The sequence below is a fragment of the Larus michahellis genome, chromosome 24 (assembly GCF_964199755.1).
Source record: "Larus michahellis chromosome 24, bLarMic1.1, whole genome shotgun sequence".
Lineage (NCBI taxonomy): Eukaryota > Metazoa > Chordata > Aves > Charadriiformes > Laridae > Larus > Larus michahellis.
In genome coordinates, this window is record NC_133919.1 from 859,927 (window position 1) to 866,406 (window position 6,480).

Consider the following 6,480-nt stretch of genomic DNA (forward strand, 5'->3'; position numbering starts at 1 on the left):
TAAATAACAGATGGAGTGGAGATGGCTGTCCTAAAATGAAAGCTTTCTGTGTATCTGCCAATATTATCTCTCCAAAAGCTCCCAATGAACCGGGAAAATACCGCGGAAGATTTCACCCTGGGCAACCTTTTTAACCCCGTCGGTCAAATAAGACCGAGCAGATTTTGTTTTCCTTTGTGTCTTACAGGAACCTTGGATGAGCTGTACAGACGGATTGGCCTACGCTACCTTTGAGTGTCTCCAGGGAATCCTGACGTTGATCCTGGCAATAATACTATTTTTATTATGTATGGCTATCTGGAGGCCCAAATTCTAAAATGACGAATTGGCAGATGGAATTGATGCTATTCAGTTTTACGTTTTTATTCCCTGTTGTTTGTAGTCAAAGAGACCCAGAGTGGCCATGGTCTCAAGCCTTTGTTAAACATGATGCGATGGCAGGTACAAGAAAGGGAGATTGAGTTTGGCCACTGTAGTTCTACTGGAAAATGAGGTGTTACATGAGTGGACCTGGAATAGTTGGTACCCAGTCCTGAAAGGTAAGGCAGGGGTGGAAACCCAAGTAGGGTGTAGAATGATCAACGGCTCAAACCATGAGAAGGCCATGAGAATAGAGATATTTCGCCCTCAGAACCCACGCTCAATGACAACAAAGCACTGTGCCACCGATGAGTGGGATTGCTGGTATAATTTTACTCTTGTGGAACCCACTCTTGTAACTTGTCATTGGCAACAGGATGAAATAGCACTGCTATTTGAATTCAAGATAGACGTAGCACCTGAGCTTTGGGATAATGCATTGTCATGGTACACTGCAAGCACTGGAACACCAGAAAACAAAAGGGGTTTAAATCTCTCCACTCTGGTTATACAAGGAAGTGAAGTATATTCCAGAGATAAATGGAGATGGAATGATTCACTTCAAATGGCTAAAATCGAGGCCACCCTTGGAAAGAGAATACACATCGGTTGCCGATTTATCAACGGGTCTACTCACCACAGGCCAACTGTAAAGCCATCTATGTAGACTCTACCACACTGGACAAATACAACACTGACTGTTACAAAATTATGGAGCCAAATTCAGATTGCTGGCACAATTTCACTTTCATCAAACCTACAGTAGTGTACTGTATTTGGGGCTACAAGGGCACAGAATTGTTATTTGAATTTATGATTGACTCAAATACACCTGAACTTGCTGAAATAAATCCAGAACCTACACCCCCACGAACTCTCAAAGGCGTACCTTCTAAGCCCTCCATTAGTCTAACTCCTTACATTTTCAACATTGGCCCTTATGTTGTTAAACACACAGGTCAACAACAGATACTGTTTAATCCCACATATTCCCTCAAACGAGTAGAACTGTCAATGCAGATTAAAATCTCTGCAATCAAACCCACCTGCTTACCATTCCTGAGTACATCTTATGCAGGATGGTCAGCATGGTTACACAGACGAACTCTTGCCACTTCACAACGACGGAAGAGGGATGCGACTGGTATCTTAGGAACAGGCCTGGGAGTCTTGAATAGTATAGATGCTGAGATACTTGCCAACAAACTAGTCACAAGCACTACTGATCTGGAGAAATTAAGGCATCCCCTACAGTCCTCTCTATTAGCATTGGGAAACCACCAATTGCTTTTATCAAATATATTGCCTCAGTGGGAAGAAACAGGTGAAAAAGACCATCAGCTGATCACAGATGCACTTGGTACAACCCAAAACAATGTTTCCTTGGCTCTTAGTTGTATCCAAGCCCAATTGTGGATGCAATCTATGACAGCCGCAATCATAAGGGAAGGTGAAGAAGGCACCTTGCCCACCGAAATTCGAAAAGTAATATGGGATAACGCAATTGAATTTGAGAAAAAATTTCAGTCCTGGTGGTATCTGGTTAATTTCACCTATGATTCCATTGAGAGCAAGGCCACAGCTTTTGTCTTAACGATACGCAATGCTTTGGTATACACCATATACCCAATCATCGCGCTGGGGTTGAATCACCAAGGAGCTATACTCTATCCAATAGAGCACAGAGTGTGGGCACAACAAAATGAGAATAAATGGCAAACTGTTGATGTTGACACATGGATACTCTCAAGGCACAAGACATTTGTCTTGATCCCAACTAGAATGTTTGCCATTTTGAGATACATCGCGAAGAAACCCCAGAAACTGTGCTTGTATAGAGTCGGAAAGGGTGTGTTTGCATGACGTCTCCCCGTAATCTTATATTCATAGATGACATAGTAGTAGATAAAAGTAATCATTCAAATCTTTGTGTTTTTAACTTTACTAACATCGTTGGCTGTGACTTCAGTTATTCAGTTCCTGTTACGTCTTATCAATTGCTACGGTCTAACTACATGCTTAATTGTGATTTATTACTTGCCCCCACTGGGACGAACGTTACGTTGTTGAAGAACCTGCAACAACATACTAACCTGAAGCAAATATTGAAAGAGACCAAAAAAAAGAAAAAGAACTGTGATTACTGTCCATCATGATGTTGAAGAGATACATCCAGTGTTGGAAAGTGACAACAAAGACGGAGCACATTTTTGGATTGTCGCCAACAGCTACAGGGCTTTTAAGATGCTCGGTCCTGTAGTTGCTTTACCACTACTCACTGTATTATACTTAGCATTAACAATTTTTTTTGTATGTTAAACTTTGGGTCACGATGAAAAGCTTAACTTGCTTGACAGCTCCACAACATGTATTTGTACTTGATAATCCTCTCCACAAGAGCACTTGTGATTTTTTTCCCCAATCAGTTTTGAGTATCGTGGAGCTTGAGTAGCTATAGTCACGGGGTGGAATAGTTACTAAAATGATCAAAAATCCATCATTGTTCACACATTCCGGAAAGGTATGCTGTCCTTTGTGCGAACTTTGCTCATTATAATACCAAAACACACATCCATCCCAAAGTCTACCAGCCTAAAGGTATTTATGACTAAAGTCACTCAAACTCCACCTTGATGGTATAAAAATAGACCAAGAAAGGGGGTATATGAGGGAAGACACCATCATGAACAAGTCAAGGAGGACGTCACAGACTGCCTTTGACTTCCGGGACCAGTCGACAGGCTGAACTTATCTATCTGTTGCTTAAATAAACCGCACTGTTTAATTTCTCACCGAAAGTCTCCTCAGCGTCTTCAGTGTCCTCTCAACACCACCATGTCCCCTTAAACACTCTCTGAGTACCCTCAGGCTCCCTCACCCCCATCAACGTCACCTCAGCTACCCAAAATGTCCCCTTAGACGCATCCACTATGTCTCCTCATCTCCCCGTAGTCTTTCAAGCAATGTCCCGTCAACCCCTGCATGTCCCCTCAGCCACCTCAATGTCCCCATAGCCCTGCCAGTATCCCCTCAGCCCCACAGCAGGGATTAGGGTGCCCCTTGCACCCCCCAGGAGGCTTTGCAGGGGCAATCATAATGACGCTCTGCTCCCAAATAATTAACAGCTGCTTTCAACTGGGGGGGCAGAGGAACATGGGAGTTTGGTCAAGCTTGGCGGAGGGGACGCAGGCATCTGAGAGTGTGCGACCCCTGCCCTACTTTTGGTGACAGCTCTCAGGAGACCCAGGCATTCAGGAGCAGTGACCTAGGGGAGCGGGATGGGGGAAACCAGGTGTCCAGGGCCCCCCACCACTATAGGTGCTGGAACACCCTCCGCACCCCTTAGATGCCCCTTTCCCCATAGGATTCCAGTGTCCCCCCTCCGCACCCCTTAGGGTACCCTGTGGAATATGGATACTGAGGTGACGTCTGTGTGTTCAAAGAGCAAGTAACACTGGCTTTGCTATGTCTTGTGCAACCCAGAAAAACACATACAGAAGAACATATAGATATACAGGTACATATCTATACATAGATATACATAAACATAGCTATCTATGCATAGATTTACAGATATACAGCACAGCAGGCATGCTGGCAACAGGTAGGGAAAGCGTAATCAAAAGGGGAAGGAGGATTCTGGGACAGCAGTTAGCAGGACTCATTGAAAGTGCTTTAAACTAGGTTTGACGGGGGACGGGGATGTAACCAGAGTGACTAAAGACGTGCCTGGGAGCAACACGCCAGTGCTGGTGGGTAAAAGTGTTGGCAAGGTCTTGCAGCCTGTTGTTGCAACGGAGGTGGGAGATGATGACCAACGTGCTGGCAAAGATATGAGGAGCAGTGGTGGGCTGTCACCTGCAGAAATGTCTGAGTGCAGTCAGGTGGGAACAAGGGCTTGTCCCACCAATAAAGTGGCAAGGCAAGTAGCCCAGCTGAAGTGCATCTACACGAATGCCCGCAGCACAGGCAACAAACAGGAAGAGTTGGAGGCCTTTGTACAGCAGGGAAACTAGGATATAGTTGCCATAACAGAAACGTGGTGGGAAGACACGCAGAACTGGAGTGCGGTGACCGACGGCTACCAACTCTTCAGAAGGGATAGGCAAGGAAGGAGAGGTGGTGGGGTGGCCCTCTACGTCAGGGACAGTCTTGAATGCCAAGAACTTAACAAGGTGCATGACAACATTGTTGAGCGTTTATGGATAAGAATCAAGGGGAAGGCCAATAAGCCGGACACCGTGGTGGGAGTTTGTTATAGACCCCCTAATCAGGATGAAGAGGCCGATGAAATGGTCTATAAGCAGCTGGCAGAGGTCTCGCGATCGCTTGCTCTTGTTCTTGTGGGGACTTCAACTTCCCAGATGTCTGCAGGAAATATAACACAGCAGAGAGGGAACAGTCCCAGAGGTTCCTGGAGTGTGTGGAAGACAACTTCCTAACACAGCTGGTGAAGGAGCCAATTAGGGAAAGTGCCCTACTGGACCTGCTGCTTGTTAACAGAGAGTGTCTTGCAGAGATGTAGAGATTGGAGGATGTCTAGGGCAGAGTGATCATGAAATGATGGAATTTTCGATTCTTGGTGAAGCAAGGCGGGAAGCCAGCAGAACTCCCACCTTGGATTTCCGAAGGGTGAACACTGGCCTGCTTAGGAGCATGGTTGATATTGTCCTGGTGGGGGACATTCCTGGATGGCAAAGGTGCCCAGGAAGGCTGATCTTATTTCAAGGAGAAACTCTTAAAAGCACAGGAGAAGGCCATCACGAAGTACCAAAAAACGAGCAGACAGGGTAAAAGACCAGCCTGGCTAAATAGAGAGCTTCAGCTGCACCTCAGGAAAAAAGAGAAAGTTTATGATTTATAGAAAGGGGGTTGGCTACTTATACAAAATAGCAAGATGTAGTGAAGTTATGCAGGGCGAAAAAAAGGCCAAAGCTCAAGCAGCATTCCTCTTGTCCACCACGGTTAAAGATACAACAAAGAGGTTCTTTCACTATATCAATAGAACAAAGATGACTAGAGGTAAATGTAGGCCCACCAACGAATGAGATGGGCGCCCTAGTGGTGGAAGACAGAGAGAAAGTAGAGCTACTGAATGACTTCTTTGCTTCAGTCTTCACTGCTATAGCTCTCCCTCATAAATCCCAGGCCCCGGAGGCAAGAAGAGTTTTCCCCAGTAGAGGAAGATCAGGTTAGAGACCATTTGGCCAAACTGGACATCCATCAGTCCTGAGGAGATGCAGCCGCGAGTGCTGAGAGATCTGGAACATGTCATTGCTTGGCCAGTCTCCATCATCTTTGAAAGGCCGTGGGGAATAGAAAAGGTGCCTGAGGACTGGAGGAAAGCCAATATCACTCCAGCCTACAAAAATGGCAAGAAGGAGGACCCAGGGAACTACACACAGATTAGTCTCACTTCTGTCCCTGGAAAGATAATGGAGCGACTCATCCTGGATGTCATATCGAAGCACGTTCAGAAGCAGGAAGTAATTCGAATTGGCGAACATGGATATACCAAGGGTAAATCACGCTTCACCAATCTCATTGCCTGCTATAACTTCTATAACAGGTTGGCTGGATGAAGGCAGAGTAGCAGATGTTCTCTACCTTGACTTCAGCAAAGTTTTTAACACTGTCTCGCATAACTTCCTGCTTAGGAAACTGAGGAAGTGTGGACTAGGCAAGAGGATAGTGAAGTGGACTGAGAGCTGGCTGTGTGACAGGACTCAGAGGATTAATGGAGCAGGGTCGAGTTGGAGGCCTGTAACCAGTGGTGTTCCCCAGGGGTCAATACTCGGTCCAATTTTGTTAAGTATATTCATTAATGACCTGGATGATGGGACAGAGTGTATCCTCAGCAAGTTCGCCGATGATACCAAACTGGGAGGGCTGGCTGACACTCCGGAGGCCCCTGCGGCCTTCCAGCGTGACCTAGACAGGCTGGAGAGCTGGGTAGCGAAGAACCTCATGAGGTTCAAGAAGGACAAGTGCAGGGTCCTGCACCTGGGAAGGAAGAATATCAGGCACCACTACAGCTTAGGGGTGGACCTGCTGGAAAGCAGCTCTGAAGAAAAGGATCTGGGGGTCCTGGTAGACAGTAAATTATCCATGAGCCAGCAG